The sequence below is a fragment of the Sus scrofa genome, chromosome 8 (assembly GCF_054392235.1).
Source record: "Sus scrofa isolate SSC_HxYL_T2T_F1_AM1 chromosome 8, Sscrofa_HxYL_maternal_Yorkshire_Landrace_v2.0, whole genome shotgun sequence".
Lineage (NCBI taxonomy): Eukaryota > Metazoa > Chordata > Mammalia > Artiodactyla > Suidae > Sus > Sus scrofa.
The window spans coordinates 84,007,931-84,025,093 of record NC_139390.1 but is presented as its reverse complement, the minus strand read 5'-3'; the positions used below and the strand labels follow the sequence as shown (position 1 = coordinate 84,025,093).

Sequence of the window (17,163 nt, the reverse complement as noted above, 5' to 3'; positions counted from 1 at the left end):
GAGTAAATATTTGCACACTGACCCTGTCCACTCTGCCTCTTGATGAGTTATTCTTTTCCAGGTGTATGAATCTTTACAAAAGAATTAGAATTTTTTTTTTTTGTCATTCATACTGGCTGGTCCATTTGGAAACTTGGAGTTGATGTTATTAATGGCCTGGGACTAATCACTGGAATTTGAATTAATGTGATCTCAAAATGCTTTTATTTCCAATCAGTGTGTACAAATCCTTCCTCGGAAGACTGTCTAGTGTTTGTTCTTGAGCAATGAGTAGGCTGCTGGTTAGGTAAAAAGAATTGATTGCTTACTGCCAATCATTCCTAGATTCCATTGTCTAAAGAAAGATCTTTTCAGAGTTCCCTTAATGGTTCAGTGGTTAATGAATCCAACTAGGAACCATGAGGTTATGTTTTTGATCCCTGGCCTCGCTCAGTGGGTTAAGGATCCGTTGTTGCTGTGAGTTGTGTAGGTTGCAGACGCAGCTCAGATCTGGCATTGCTGTGGCTGTGGCGTAGGCCGGCAGCTACATCTCAGATTGGACCTCTAGCCTGGGAACCCCAATATGCAGCGGGTGTGGCCCTAAAAAGACAAAGACCAAAAAAAAGAAAGATCTTTTCTTTTTTTTAGAAGGAAACTTTAGCTTTCAGTGATCAAATGAAAACTAGACTCCTTTATAACAAAAGTCTTTTAAATTAAAATAGCCCAGAATTAATCTGTGATATCCCTGATTATTGGGTTTGCTCTGTGTAGCCTCCAGTAGAAATCCCCTCCCCCTCAAGTTTAAATTTGACAAAGTGTCAGCCTTTCTTCAGATGATCCTTTTGATTCTTATAAAGCCAGAGGACTGTGAACCTAAGCTGATATAAATTTAAGTGGTACAAAAACTTTGGCTATCAAATGAGATATTTTTAGGGACTTTGTTTTAAAAATAGTAATTCTTAGAAGTCACTTTTGTCTGTTTCAGACCAATGACCTACTTTCTGTTTATGTGAAGTGTTAAATGTTGGCATCAAAATACCTTTGTGTGGAGTTCCCTTTGTGGCTCAGCAGTAACGAATCTGACTAGTATCCATGAGGATGTGGGTTCGATCCCTGGCCTCGCTCAGTGGGTTAAGGATTCGGCGTTGCTGTGGCTGTGAAAAGAAGAGGTTACAGAAGAGGCTCATATCCTATGTTGCTGTGGTTGTGGCATAGGCTGCCAGCTGTAGCTCCCATTGGACTGCTAGCCTGGGAACTTCCATATGTTGCAGAGCAGCCCTAAAACAACAACAAAACACCCAAAAAACAAAATACCTTTGTGATTCTGTTTGTGTAAGGGTAAATGAATTCAGTTAAATACCACGGAGGAATTTACTTATTGGGACCTCATCACTTTCACCTGAAGAGATGCAGTTTTGCTAAATGTGTCCCTCATGCTTCAGGATCTTCTTTGTGAGCATTGCAGGTGTGGAGCTGGCAGTCAGGGTGGAACTGAGGCCTGCTTTTCTGCCTCGTATCCATGTTAGATGTATTGGTTTTCATTAGAGCTCCTCAGCCCTCCTCAAATTCACCATTGTTTACTGTAAAAAAAAAAAAAAAAAAAAAAAAATCCTTAGGGTTTTTATTACGTTTAACAGAATCTTCTCTTAGGAACTATAGGTTAAATTGCTTTCTGATCTCAGTATCAAAAATAGTTGTTCTTTCTCTGAGCCACTGGTTTATTTTTACCCCAGAGACACTGACTCTTATAACAGATCATGTTTCCCTCCACATGGTGGCTGCAGCAAAGCCTAGAGTTCCTGCCCCACCCCTTTTTTTCTCCCTCCTCCCCCTGAAATGTCTACAGCACCTCACTTCTGGCTCTCACTCTACCTTGTGGCTACAGTCGTTCATACATTTTTATCTAATCCTACTAGTTTTAAAACCAGTCACAGTATCTTGTACCCATTTGGTGCTCAAGTAATAGCTGAATTGAGAATTGCTCGACCATTCAAAAATAGCTCCATGTTGGGCTCTCCATGGTGATAAGGAGACAGGAATATGTAGCATGCCAGTGGACATTTTGAAATGTGCTGACAGTCAGAGGGATTGTATGTCTGAAACTATGACACAATGAAACAGGATGCTCCCGAGGATGAGAAAGGGACTTTGATTAAGGGAGCCAACATGTGCCATTTTCCTCTGTGTGTCTTATCTGAACATACTGCTGTATCAAAGTTGGGAACCTGGCATCTCCTAACTTTACTCCAGTAAGAAAGATCAATCCTCCTCGTCTCTGATAGGAAAAATGATAAGGAGTTTGTTAGGAGAGGAACAACTTAATCAGTAAAGGTTTGGAGGTTGCTTTGAGTTCTATGCATACAAATAGTGTAGACCCACCTACTGTGTCATGCAGGTTGTATCACCTCCAGAACGGCTGTGAGCTGTGGCCAGTGATGCATGCACTCAGCTATTATTCTATATGATTAAATCCCAGCACAACTAAAGACTGTGGACAGATCCATGTGGTGCATTGTGATAATATGTGACATACAGTCAAAACTCTTTAATAGGAAAGTCCACTGAAATGAAATTGAACCTGGTTAACTGAAGGCAAAAGGATCATCAACTTTGGATACATAGGAACACTTTATAACTGAATTTACAAAATCCGTACCTGGTATGTTGAGAAAGGGAAGCTTTTTTTTTTTTTTTTTTGGTCTTTTTAGGGCCACACCTATGGCAAATGGAAGTTACCAGGCTAGGGGTCCAATTGGAGCTGTAGTTGCTGGCCACAGCAACGCTAGACCCTTAACCCACTGAGCAATACCAAGGATTGAACCTGCGTCCTCATGGGTGCTAGTTGGGTTCGTCAACCAGTGATCCATGAGAGGAACTCCAAGCTTTGTTTTTTAAAAATTAAAAATTTTCTATTTTATTATGATATTATATGTTACTGGTAAGCATCATGATTCTATTTTTCTAAATCTAATGTAAATTTTTAATTATCAGATGCTTAGAAAAAACTAAAGGAAGGAACTTTTTTTCATTGTATTTCCCTCTTCCTTCCCCTTCTCTGAAAACCAAAGCATAAAGTTTAAGTAAAACGAAAAAAAAAAAAAAAAAAATCCCTGCCTTACCAGAATTTCATTTTTTAAAAACTTTGCCTAGGGTCTTGAAATAGTGTCTTTGAAGTAGTATTTAGTTGAGAACATACCTTTAAGGACTCTTCATTGAATTACTGAAATACCAATTACTCAGCATAATACTGATTATATAATTATAATAATTAATTATACTATGTAGTTTCAAATTTTCTTCTAAGGCACTTCCAGTGAAGCTTAAATAGTTGCATTTTTTTTACATACAAATATGATCCGATTCTCCTAGACCTAAGCAAAAAACCTAGACCTTAGTGTCCTATTTAGCATAAGGATTATGCTCTGTGGAGGTATGTATACTTACTCGAAGGGGGGTGAGAGGCTGTAAAACCACTCACTCTGGAGCCTGACTGCCTCACAGGGTTGCTGTGAGGCTTAAATGAACTTACTATTCATGACAAGGATTTAGAAGAGTGTCTGGCTCAAGTAAGTACTATAGTGAGTGTTTGCTCTTTTCATTATTGCCATATATGGCGAAGCTATTTATTGATGTAATAAAACTTTTTTTCATTGCCTCCAGTAGGGTTTGAAGTACTTTTGAAGTGACTAAAAGGGCTTCTGCTATTAAAAGTTACAAAAAGGAGTTCCTGCTGTGGTGCAGTGGGTTAAGAATGCGACTGGAGCGGCCTCTGTTGCTACAGAGGCGTAGGTTAGACTCCTCGCCTGGTTCGGGTTAAAGGATCAAGCATTGCTGCAGCTGCGACATAGGTCAAGGCTGCGGCTTGGAGTCCATCCCTGGCCGCTGACTTCCATGTGACCAGGGTTCAACCATTAAAAAGAGAAAGTTGCAAAAAGCTGGACAGTTCTGGAACTTCTGCCTTCAGTCCTGTTTTGCTCTGAAATGACCTTTCTTAAATTCTGTGGGCTTCTGTTTCTTTATCTGTAAGAGGACAGTCCCCTGGTGATGGGTTATTTCTTTAAGCCACAAGAATTCTGGGATGCTTTGATCTTACCTTCTGCTTAAACAAGGAAATTGAGGTTATATGTGTCAAATTCCTTTGACTTGGAGTGGTAGAATTTTAGAAGTAGAAGCAGCATTAACCAGATAGTTTACTCTCTGGAATTCATACATTGTCTTAGCTTTAAGTAGTAGTTTTTTTTTTTTTTTTTTTTTAGATTTCTGTTTTATAACTTACATCTTTTTTTTTTTTTCAAAAGCACTTTTTGCATACTTGTAGATGCTGTGTTTATTATGTTTACTGTTTGTGTCTGTATCCCTCCTTGAATGTAAATTTCACAAAGGCAGAGACCTTTATCCTTTTTTGTTCGAGTGTCTGGCCCACAGTAACCAGCCAGGTAAGGCCTTGATAAATATTGTTGGATCGATAAAGGAATCTTCAGTTGCCTAGTGGACGTTTCTATTATTATGATTTTCTTATTTCCACCAATGAATACTTTTCATGTTACCAAGAGCAAAATCCTAGAGAAGTTGACAGCCCTACTGGAGACAGCAAATTAGATGATTTTTCAGGCTATCCCCCTAATCCCCCAAGGCTTTCGGTGCAGAAGCAGTGCTGGAACATTTTCATACAAGGCAGGTGGGCCTGAATCTTCTCAAAAAGAACCTTTTGAGCCAGAGACAGAGGTAACTGCTCCCTGCCCAGGAAATGACTAAAGTTACCAAACCTTGCTGCTAAAAGCATAGCTTCTGCTGGGTTAACATTGCTGATGTGCTTCCTTTGTCATGAGAGTTCTGTTGGAGATTTCTTGTTGCTTCTAAACAAAGTCCTAGCTCTGCAGCCTGGCATTTGGTGGGCCTCCAATAACTTTGCATTTCTAGGTCACACCAGTACACCTTGTCATGTCTCTTCTCAGCTGAGGCCTCTTCCTGAGCATCTCCTAAGGCATTCCGGTTCCTGCTCTCACGTCCCTCTGTTGACGCTGCACAGTGTTCATCATTCACCAGGTTTTCCTCCTCCTTTATCTGTCCAAATCAGTCTTCCTTAATCAACTAGGGGAGCCTTTCAGCCCTTACTTCTGTGAAGCCATCTTTATCATACTCGGGGTGCCTAAATGTTGCATCATTCTTTGAACGTTCCATTTGCGTACTGATTGCTTTCCCTCCTTTGTGATATAACCATTTGAAGGAAGGGATTGATGGAGTAGTGGAGTTGGCAGTGAAGGTACGAATCACTGATCATAGCTAAGGCAACACCTGCTAAACTGGAACAGAGTTGACTTTGTCTAAGTGTATTTTCTAGCCTGTGATGATGTTTTCAAGGCCTTAGAAGATGCCAAGATCAAGACCTTCTTACTTTTTTTTGACACAAAAGTGTCCTTTTATTTTTATTTTTTATCTTTTTAGGGCCACCCCCGTGGCATGTGGAGGTTCCTAGGCTAGGGGTCGAATCGGAGCTATAGTCACTGGCCTACACCACAGCCACAGCAATGCGAGATCCGAGCCATGTTTGTGACTTACACCACAGCTCACGGCAATGCTGGATCCTTAATCCACTGAGCAAGGCCAGGGATTGAACCCACAACCTCATGGATCCTAGTCACGATAGGAACTCTCAAGAATTTCTTTCTATTTCTTGAACCATCAAAGAACATTTTTTTTTTTTTCTTGCTCAGTTCAGATTAATCTAGATAATGGCATTCTTTGCCCTAAGTAAATCAGCTTTATTCATGCCATCAAAAGGGAATTTTTTGCATGGCTTTCTAATTTTTCAGGCTGATTGAAAAACTCAGCGGGGATACAAAGGACATTAATTTGTTCTTTTTCTTTCAAATCTTGCACCATTTGTTCCCTTGTTCCACATTGTAAGGCAAGTTAACATTCTCCTCCTTTTCCCCTTGTTCTGCAGTTTCGAGTTTACATTGAATACACTGTATGTTTACTTCTGGATTTTGACGTTTTAATTATTAGGAGCGCTTGATCACATGGAAGTGTAAGGGGTTCAGCGGTACCACACGGCCCCCATTTGTGCGGAATGTTGATGACAAGCCCTGGGAGCCCATTGTGTTCTGACAGACGATGGGTGATGGGAGAGGCAGGGTGTTCCCATGGCACAGCAGACGCAGCATGGTGGTGTCGCCTGGTTACCAGTTACGGTGCTGCTCCAGACAACAGATAGCTGCTGTTTCAGTCAAGTCTACTGCCTGCAAAGAACAGAGGCCCTCTCAAATTCACTTAAATAAAATAGAAAAAACCTTAAAGATGTAGGACTTAACACTCCATCTCCATGACCCCAGTGGACCCATTAGGGACTGTGAATGGCCTAAAAAGTCAGCAGTCCTGGTCACTTATCCGCCTCCCTCCTGCCTTTCCTGCTTCTGGTTTCCTTCTCTTTCACATGGGCCAGCGTACTGATACCTGCCATCATGGATGTGACCTTTTGGGTTTAGGCCTGTGTTAGCTACCTGTATTTCTCCTACATCAGATTCTTAAGAAAGACCGTTTGATTGGTTTCATTCAGCTTGTGGATCTGTTCCCCCTGGACTAGGCAGCTACCTTGGTTCTATGACCTGTTGGACTTGGGGTGGGAAGCATATAACACAGTACCAGTCAGGCAGCGTTTAGTGAGGTAGCACACCTCCTGCACTGGTTCTTTGTTTCTGATCTGTTCTTGCTGCTCTTCTATCCTTTTGTCTTTTGGTTATACATTTGGAGAGAGTTCCTCACTGTTACAGTACTTCTACTGAATTCTTATTTTGGTAATCATATTTTCAAAAATATTTTACGAAGTATTTTTCTCCATTTGTTTTATTTTCATGTGTCTCGTTCTTGTTTAATGGTTGTACTATCCTTTTTTTTTTTTTTTTTTTTTTTTTTTTTTCTTTTTTAGGGCTGCATCTGTGGCACATGGAAGTTCCCAGGCTAGGGGTCAAATTGGAGCTGTAGCTACGCCACAGCCACAGCAATGCCAGATTCTTAACCCACTGATTGAGGCAAGGGATCTAACCTGTGTCCTCATGGATACTAGTCGAGTTTGTTACCGCTGAGCCATGACAGGAACTCCTTTCTTTCTGTCTGTCTGTCTGTCTGTCTTTCTGTCTGTCTGTCTGTCTGTCTGTCTTTCTGTCTGTCTGTCTTTCTGTCTGTCTGTCTTTCTTTCTGTCTGTCTTTCTTTCTGTCTGTCTTTCTTTCTGTCTTTCTTTCTTTCTGTCTGTCTTTCTTTCTTTCTGTCTGTCTTTCTTTCTTTCTTTCTGTCTGTCTGTCTTTCTGTCTGTCTGTCTGTCTTTCTGTCTGTCTGTCTTTCTTTCTTTCTGTCTTTCTGTCTTTCTTTCTGTCTTTCGCCTCATTTGGGACATGTGGAAGTTCCCAGGCCAGGGATGGAACCCATACTGCAGTTGTGACCTGTGCCACAACTGTGGCAATGCTGGATCCTTAACCCACCACACCACACAGGAACTTGGTTGTACTATCTTTTTGAATCTCTTTGAGTTGTAAAGCATTAACTTTTAAAAGTGCTCTTCTGTTTCCTGTATTGACTCTTTCTTCAGTGTCAGTTCTTCTCTCTCTAATGTTACTGATTTTCCTTGTAGGCCTAGTTGCCTCTAACTGATTAAGGATAAAGGACAGGGAAGAGTTTTCTCTACTGTCTTGAAAAGATCTTTATGTCGAGTCTTCCCCATCCCCTTGCTCCAACCTCTCCCTCAAGCAGGAATTCGCTCAGTGTGTACATGTGTGGGGGTGCGGCTGGAGTTAGTGAGTGGCCTTCTGGCCAGCTTTGCTTCACCCCAAAAATGCCCTAAGGGGTTTACTCCAAGGAACCAAAATTCACATTGAAGATCTCCGTAAGCCATCCCTCATTCCCTGCTGCCACAGTTGGTTCCATTCCTTTAGAGATGAACACCCAGATGTTTGTCTGTCCCTCCAGCTGGCCATGCGGCCTGCGGGCTGTGTTAGAGGGAGGGGGAGGGGAAGTGCTGACCGTCATCACTTCACCTTCCTGCTCACTACCTGGCATCATCCTGTGGACTCTGAGCCTGGAGCCTCCCTGGGACTTTCTGAATCAGGTGGTTTCCTTGGTGGCCTGTGAGTAGCAGCTCTGCCCTCACTGTTTCATCTGTCAGTACATTCCCCCCTCCTGTTTTGCTTTCCAGAATTTTGTTGAAATCTCTTGTCCATTTAAGGTTCTCTTGGAGTTCCCTTGTGCCTCAGTGGGTTAAGAACCTGACTAGTATCCATGAGGATGCTGGTTCTATATCTGGTCTCGCTCAGTGGGTTAAGGATCCGTTGTTGCCTCAGACTGTGGTGTAGGTCAAAGATGTGGCTCAGATCTGGCATTGCTGTGGCTGTGGTGTAGACTGGCAGCTGCAGCTCCAATTCGACCCCTAGCTTGGGAACCTCCATATGCCACAGGTGCATAAGAAAGGAAAAAAAAGTTCTCTCCCAGCAAACTCTTCAATCTTAGAGAATTCTTCTGTTTTATCTTCTGTTGCTTTTCCTTCATTAAGGATTTAGGTGGGACAACCCAGCTATCAACCATCTTGAAATGGAAACCTCAAGGTTATTCTTTTAAAAAATTGTATTTGGCTTTTATTTTATTTTTTAAACGAGAGATATGTTATACATATACACACATATATATGAAAGAATATAGATCAGTATATGTATAATTTAGAGAAAATGGAAAAAATGAACACTGGTACCTACTACATAGCTTAAGAAATGGAGCATCCCATTTTCAGTCCCTTAGAAACCCTTGTGTCCTTCCTTGATTGCATCTCCTTTATCCCCTCTTCCTCCTTTATTCATTATCCTTCATTTTTAAAGTTATTTCCTTGCCTTAAACAATGAATTTGGGAGTTCTGTGGTAGCACAGCTGGAGAAGAAGGGTCTGGTGTTGTCACTGCTGTGGCTCGGGTTGCTGCTGCTGTGTGGATGTGACCCCTGGCCTGGGGACTTGTGTATTCAGAGGTGTGGCCAAAAAAAGAAACAATATAAAGTGTTTAAAAACTGGATTTGGGAGTTCACGTTGTGGCTCAGTGGGTTAAGAATCTGACTAGATCCATGAAGATGTGGGTTTGATCCCTGGCCTCACTCAGTGGGTTAAGGATTTGGCATTGTCGTGAACTGCAGTGCAGACGGCAGATGCTGCTCAGATCCTGTGTTGTTGTGGCTGTGGTGAAGGGCGGCAGCTGCAGCTCCAATTTGACCCCTAGCCTGGGAACTTCTATATGCCATAGATGTGGTCCTAAAAAGAAAAAAAATGGATTAGTCTTATATATTTATCTCTAAACAATATGTTGTTTAATTTTAGCTTCTTTTACTCTTTGTATGAGTGGAATCATATAACTTGTACTTTTCTGTACCTTGCTGTTTTACTCAGTATTGTTTTTGAAATTCATCCATGTTTATTCATGAAGCTTTTTAAAATTTTACTGCTGTATAGCATTGCTCTTGCACAAATATACCATATTTTTATTAAAAAAAGAATATACCACATTTAATTCTCTTTTCTGCTACTAATGGATGTTTGTATTGTTTGTGTCATTTTTTGCAATCATGAGAAAGATTGATATGAACATAGTTCCTGTTGTGTATATGTTGAGTTTCTGTCTCTAAATGTATAATCCTGGGGTAGAATTGATGGGTCATAGAGTATATGCATGTTTAATTTTTAAAAAATTTTATTGAGGTATAGTTGATTTACAATGTGTTAATTACTCTCGTATAGCAAAGTGACTCAGTTATCCATGTATATATATTCTTTTTCATATTCTGTTCCATTATGATTTATCACAGGATATTGAATATAGTTCCCTTGTGCTATGTAGTAGGACCGTGTTGCTTATCCATCCTATATATACCAGTTTGCCTCTGCTAATCTCAAACTCCAATCCTTCTCTCCCCCATCCCCCTACCCCCTTGGCAATCACAAGCCTGTTCTCTGTGTCTGTGAGTCTGTTTTTGTTTCATAGATTTGTTGGTTTGTGTTGTATTTTATTTTATTTTATTTTTTTAAATTTATTTATTTTTTGTCCCTTTAGGGCCGCACCCATGGCACATGGAGGTTCCCAGGCTAGGGGTCAAATTGGAGCTGCAGCTGCTGGCCTATACCACAGCCACAGCAACTTGGGATCCGAGCCGTGTCTGTGACCCACACCATAGCTCATGGCAATGCTGGATCCTCAACCCACTGAGCAAGGCCAGGGATCGAACCCACAACCCCGTGGTTCCTAGTAGGATTCGTTAACCACTGAGCCACGATGGGAACTCCGGTTTGTGTTGTATTTTAGATTCCACAGATAAGTGATGTCATATGGTATTTCTTTATCTTTTTGACTTACCTCACCTAGTATGATAATCTGTAGGTCCATCTATGTTGCTGCAAATGGCATTATTTCACTCTTTTTAATGGCTGAGTAATATTCCATTGTGTGTATGTTGCATATATCATCTGTAAATCATCTGTATTTGTCCATCTGTTGATGAACATTTTGGTTGTTTCCATGTCTTGGCTATTGTTACATGTATCTTTTCGAATTACAGTTTTGTCTGGGTAAAGGCCCAGGAATACAATTGCTGGATTATATGGCAACTCCATTTTTAAGGAACATCCATACTGTTTTCCAGAGTGGCTGCACCAATTTACATTCCCACCAACAGTGTAGGAGGGTTCCCTTTTCTCCACACCCTCTCCAGCATTTATTATTTGTAGACTTGTTAATTATGGCCATTCTGACTGGTGTAGGTGGTACCTCATTGTAGTTTTAATTTTAATTTCTCTAGTATTAGCCATATTGAGCATCTTTTCATGTGCTTTTTGACCATCTGTATGTCTTCTTTGGAGAAATGTCTGATTAGATCTTCTGCCCATTTTTTAATTGGGTTCTTTTTTTTTTTTCTGAGTTGTATGAGCTGTTTATATATTTTGGAAATTAAGCCCTCATGTTTAATTTCACTAGATGATGACAACTCTTGGCCAGAGTGGTTGTACCAAAATAGACTACACTGGTGTGTGAAATTGCCTGTGGCTCATGATCTTAGTGTCATCAGATTTTAAATATTTTGGCCTATTTGGTGGGTATAGAATCATGTCTTATTGTGTATAATTTATGTGTATTCTAATGTACCTTATTTTTATTTTCATTTTCCTGGTTATTAATGAGTTTAAAGATATGTTATCATGGCCCTTAACCTTTCAGGCTTTCTCTTCTATGAAAGTTTGCTATGTTTTCCCTGTTTTCTCATATTGATGGCGGATGTTCCTTGTTTATCCTGAATATATAAGAGAGCATGCGTGTGTGTATCTATAATATGTGATGAAATTTATTTATTTTTGTGTGTGGGGGCAGGGTCCATTGCACCAGGAGGAGAGTGCAGTGCTTATGTCCAGTAGTCAATTTTCTTGCAAATAAGATTTTGGCATTCTCTCTTCTTTTCCTGTTTTTGGTTGTGATTCATCTTTAACAAAATTGAGAAGTACGTTTTGGCACTTTAAAAATTTTGGAGTATTTCTTTCATCCCTCCTCCTAATCTACCCCTATTGTGAAACAATTTTGGTTGGAAAAATATCCTTGATATTCAGTAACTCATAATGTCTCCTATGGAGTGCATACTATTCAAGTGGGAGTCTAGCACTTAAGATGCTTGATGCCTACAGATCCACTGGTTTCAGTGGCATCAAATGCAGGCTGGTAGTACCTGGCTAATAGAGGAGTTGGGTTGTGGATGCTGATACAGATCTCTGGTGCATTTTTTTTTCTTTTCTTTTTAAGGCTGAACTGCAGCATATGGAATTTCCTGGACCAGGTCACAGATGCATCTTGGATCCCAAGTTGCTGTGGCTGTGGTGTAAACTGGCAGCTGCGGCTCCAATTTGACCCCTAGGCTGGGAACCTCCATATGTTACGGGGCTGGGGGGGGGGTGTGGCCCTAAAAAGTTTATAAAAAAAAAAAAAAAAGCTGTGGCCCTACACCACAGCTCACGGCAACACCCGATCCTTAACCCACTTATCGGGGCCAGGGATCGAACCTGAATCCTCATGGATTTGGTTCGTTACTGCTAAGCCACGATGAGAACTCCTGCTTTCAGTTCTTCAGGGTATATGTCCAGAAGTCGAATTGCTGGATCATGATTCTATTAACAAATTTTTTGAAGAACCACTGTCCTGTTCTCCATAGTGGCTGCACCATTTTTCATTCCTAGCAGCAGTGCATAAGGGTTCTAGTTTCTCCATAGCCTCACCAACACTTGTTATTTTCTTTTATATATATAGTAGAAATGGTGTTACTGGTATCAAAGCTTTCAGGTATAATGCAGTGACCTTCTTCTGTTGTTGGGAAGAGGTGATAAAATACGGCTTTTTGATTATCACTGGCTTAAGTCAAAGAGCTGAATCTCAAATGGTTGTGATGTGGCATTCTTTTTTTTTTTTTTTTGGCTTTGTAGGGCCACGCCCTTGGCATATGGACGTTCCCAGGCTAGGAGTTGAATGGAAGCCACAGCTGCAGGCCTACACCACAGCCACAGCAACTTGGGATCCAAGCCATGTCTGTAACCTACACCGCAGCTCACGGCAACGCCAGATCCCCAACCTACTGAGCCGTGGATACTAGTCAGATTTGTTTCAGATGTGCCACGATGGGAGCTCCTCTTGATTCAGGTGTGACATCCTGGAGGAAGCAGTGGAGTTACTGGTATGAAAGACTGGCCGCTGTTTTTTTTCCTATTTGGTCCAGAAACTTTGCTCCTGTAGTAACTTTGGGTTGGCTTGTGTGACAAAGGACCAGATACCCAAAAAGCAGGCGTTTCTCACTACAGAGACTGTGAAATAGCTCTTTAACCGAACCAGAGAGGCCAGCAAGTTTGTTACTTTTTCCTCCAGGGCAGGGTTTCATTTTCCTAAGTGTTTACAGCTGTGTTTATTTAAAACACTCCTGTACCTAACAATTACAGCCCTGTGAAGAAAACAGAGCAAGTTAGGCAAATTAGGCCTGAAAAATCTCAAGCAGAGGTTGTAGTAAAACACAGGAGGCCAGAGAGAAGCACAGAGACTTCTTCAGGGCATTTTTGAGATCATGAGGGTTGTGTTTGACTGCAGATGGTGCATTGCCCCCACCTGAAAGGTTATACTCAAAGAGGTGATGAATATTTATAAATACAGGCCTGAACTCGTGAAAAATGTGTGAAAAATGGAAAATTTTTGTGGGTTGATTTTTTTTTTTCTTTCTTTTTTTTTTCTTTTCTCGCCCACTTGTGTGGATATCTCAACTCCAGCAGCGTTTGTTGGCTTATAGTGGCAGAACAAAAAATCATTCTTTGCTGTGGTTTGGGACAGACAGAGCCAGCCAGTCTCTTTGGGAGGTCAGGTCTCAGTCACCGCTCCTGCTCCACTTTGCCATTCTAAACTCCAGTTTGCAGAGGTGATCATTTGACTCGGAAGCAGCCCAGTTTAATAATCACCAAGTTAACCCAGCATTAAGGGTTAACAGTAGCATCACAGAACCCAGTAAGTCAATTTTACACACACAACACATATTTTTCTTTGCAGTTTGTACACCCACTGGTTTGAGAATTCGCACTAAATATAATTAGAGCTATTGAAGCTAAAGAATAAAATGATGTTTCCTCTCCCATTAGCCAGTCGTATGCGTCACTGCAATAATAAGCACTTTGTCTAAGAACCCTGAAAACTCTGGCAGTGCCTGATAGGCTGTGTAAACTGAGATAACCGCTGCTGTCATTAAAGGCGGCAGGTCACCCGCCAGCAGGGATCAGCCCCTGGTGCTGGAATAGTAAAGCTGGATCAGGAGCCCACAGCTGATGTCACGTGCCCTGGCCTGGGGACGATGCCAGGAGCAGGCGTTGATTGCATTGCTTTCCAGGTCTGTTCCCCTTACTCTGGAAGTTCAGGGCCGACCCAGGGAGAAGCCATTTCTTCCTTCAGTGCTGTGGGCGTTTCCTGAAAGCCTTCTCAGTCATCCTGATCTGGGTCAGTGGGACTGCTGCTCCGTCTTTGTTACTGCACATAACAGCGCGCTGCCTCTGAAGGCCAAGAAGCTGAGGCCTGGGTCAGCTTTACTGTTAATTAATGGATTGAAGAGTTATTTCATTTATGTTTAGCAAATAGATGGGTGAACGCCTCTGTGTGTTGAGATCTGTGCTAGGCTCTGTTGAGGTCCACTGAACAAATGTGAAACTCAGTTGCTATTGCAAGGAGCCTGGGGTGTAAACACCATTGAGCCCTGGAGAGCTGGCCCAGGACCACCGGGAGGTGGGCATGTTGGGCTTGGAGGTCCATGCTCAGGAACCCTGGGGGAGCTGGTCGCTCAGCCTCCCCGGAGGTCAGATGAAGGCAGAGCAGCTGAGCAAGCCTGAGGGAGATGCCTTGTGCACGTGACACCGCCGCCTCCTTTAGGGAATATACCCTGGCCCTCTAATTGTCGTCAGGTACAGCATTGTTAAAATAACTGGGTCACTTTGCTGTACAGCAGAAATTGACAGAATATTGTAAATTCACGATAATAAAAATTTTTTTTTTAAAAAGAAGGGGAGTGTATATATGTATGACTGGGTCACTTTGCTGTATAGGAGAATTTTGGCACAGCATTGTAAACCAGTTATATACTTCAATAAAACTTTAAAAAGTGAAAATAAATAAATAAGTAAATAAATAAAGGCCTCCGTTGAAGAATGAGAGGCACAAAAGAGAAAAAGAGAAACCAGACCTGGATCAAGATTCTCTAAAGGAAATTAGCTTCTTCTTCTTTTTTTTTTTAATAATGATTTTTATTTTTTCCGTTATAGCTGGTTTACAGTGTTCTGTCCATTTTCTACTGTAGAGCAAGATGACCCAGTTACACATACATGTATACATTCTTTTTTTCCCACATTATGCAATTAGCTTTTAAAATGCTTAAATACATGTGTTAATAAATTCAATTTTGCTTAAACTAAAATATGTGTATATATATGACATTTTCCATCTGATAATGAACATAACACCTTTTTTTTGTAGAGCCGAAGACTTGGAAAACACACATTATAGACTACACAAAAGAAAAATGAATCGCCTATAATCCAGCTCCCTAGAAATAGTCACTGTTAACGTTATGACATCTGGGACCTTTTTTCCCTGTCATTGACTTTATATTTATTTAGATTCTCAGCCCAGAGGATGGACAGATTCCATAAAGGACAAATAGGAGGTGGATTCATACATGAGCAGTGTGTTGGTTACTGTGATGATGATTTTGACCTTGCCCACCTTTTATTTTACAATATTTTGCAAATTTTATATAAGCCTTGAAAGAAAGCCCATGTGACTTCATTTTAAAGTATTTTAAAGCAAATGACCTTGTTTCTGGAGAGAAGAAAAGACAGTTAACTAGAGCTGTGAGGCCCCCAGCAAGTTTTATTGACCAGAGAGATGGCCGGGAGCACTGAGAAAGAACTCAGGTCCCCCACCGTTTAGGGAGAGTTCAGTTTTATAGGGCAGGGGTCGTGTGTTGAGTCACGTAGTCATGCGATAGTGGTTGGGGTCTGGTCCAGGTGGGAGTTTTCATTTTTTAGCTGGCCAAAATTTAAATAGAAATGTCCGATAATGTGCTGAGGTGCTGGCAAGTACGGGCTGGAGCGGACCTGTAGCTCAGGATGACACTTTTATGGCTGGTTTGTTGTTGAGTTTCCACCTAAGAGACCTTATATTAAAGGGAACAATTTTCAGTGGACACACTTGTGGGAGTGATAGAAGGAGTTGGAGATTTTCTAGTGAAGAGATTTATGGTTGTTTAACTTTATGGTAGTAATACATCTCTGACGTGGATAAATATTTTTATATTCTTATTTTTTTTTAATGCTTTATTTATTTATTATTTTTTTGGTCTTCTTGCCGTGTCTAGGGCCGCTCCTGCAACAGATGGAGGTTCCCAGGCTAGGGGTCTAATCAGAGCTGTAGCTGCCGGCCTACACCACAGCCACAGCAACATGGGATCCAAGCCTTGTCTGCAACCTACACCACAGCTCACAGCAATGCGTGATCCTCAACCCACTGAGGAAGGCCAGGGATCGAACTTGCAACCTCATGGTTCCTAGTTGGATTTGTTAACCACTGCGCCACGATGGGAACTCCCATAAATATTTTTATATTCTTATAATGTTTAGTTTTCTTTGTCCTTTTATTTTTTTTAAAATTTTTTTGTTTATTTATTTTTTCTTTTTTGGCCATCCTGTGGTGTATGGAGTTCCTGGGCCAGGGATTCAATCTGAGCTGTACTTGAGATCTGTGCCGGATCTATGCTAGCAGTGCCGGATCCTTAACCCACTGTGCCAGGCTGAGGATCGAACCTGTGTCCCCACACTGCAGAGACGTGGCCAATCCTGTTGTGCCACAGCAGGAACTCTTTTTTGTCCTTTTTATAATAGTATTTTTTTTCCCAAACTGATGTGTATTATTAATAAGCTGTGTATCTCTTAATTATTAGCTGTATCTTTTTATCATTCGTGGAAACTTTATGTGGGCTAAGTTAGTAAGAAAAGTAAAATATCAAAGGCCAGGCAACTTAATTTTTTAATATGTGCAAAGCAGTTGATGAATTTAAGACTCGATATCTGACAGGAACATTTGGAACAAGAAATTGCCTGGGCAGTGCCCTTCACACTGGGAGGAGCCTGGCTTTTGAGGTCTGTTATCCAATCTGCCATTATTATCTTTTTTCTGTCCATTTTGTGCCAGACCAGGAAAGCTAACAGTGGGATTCCATGTTTTGTAAGAAGCTTGTGAATTCTCCATGTTTTGGGGGTTGTTACTGACGATAATACTTTGCAGAGTAGAGTTGATTCCTTTGTTTCTCCCACCTGGCCTGTATGTGTCTTTGACTGCTTGAGAAGTCTTGATCTTCTTGGAAATGGGTGACTGACTCCTTGCTCTGGTTTTTAAAAAGGCATTGTTTTTAGTATAGTGTCTGCTCTGGTTCTCTACTGTCTTTACTAGAAAAATCCCTTATAGTTCTGAGACCTTTTGTTTGAGGTAGAAAGGATGTCACAAACTCAGGGTATATAATGAAAATATAAGTATACAATATATAATGAGAATATAAGTGTATTATATATAGTAGTATATATAATATACAAGTATATATAATATATAT

General features: G+C 41.0%; 2 protein-coding genes across 5 annotated transcripts in view; one reads left to right on the top strand and one right to left on the bottom strand.

Annotated features, from left to right (window-relative positions):
- GATB (glutamyl-tRNA amidotransferase subunit B) overlaps positions 1-17,163 on the bottom strand; it is a 685,553-nt gene that overhangs the window by 332,787 nt on the left and 335,603 nt on the right. The gene's annotated exons all lie outside the window — the stretch shown is intronic.
- Positions 1-17,163, top strand: part of FHIP1A (FHF complex subunit HOOK interacting protein 1A) — a 299,876-nt gene that overhangs the window by 53,599 nt on the left and 229,114 nt on the right. The window lies entirely within an intron of this gene.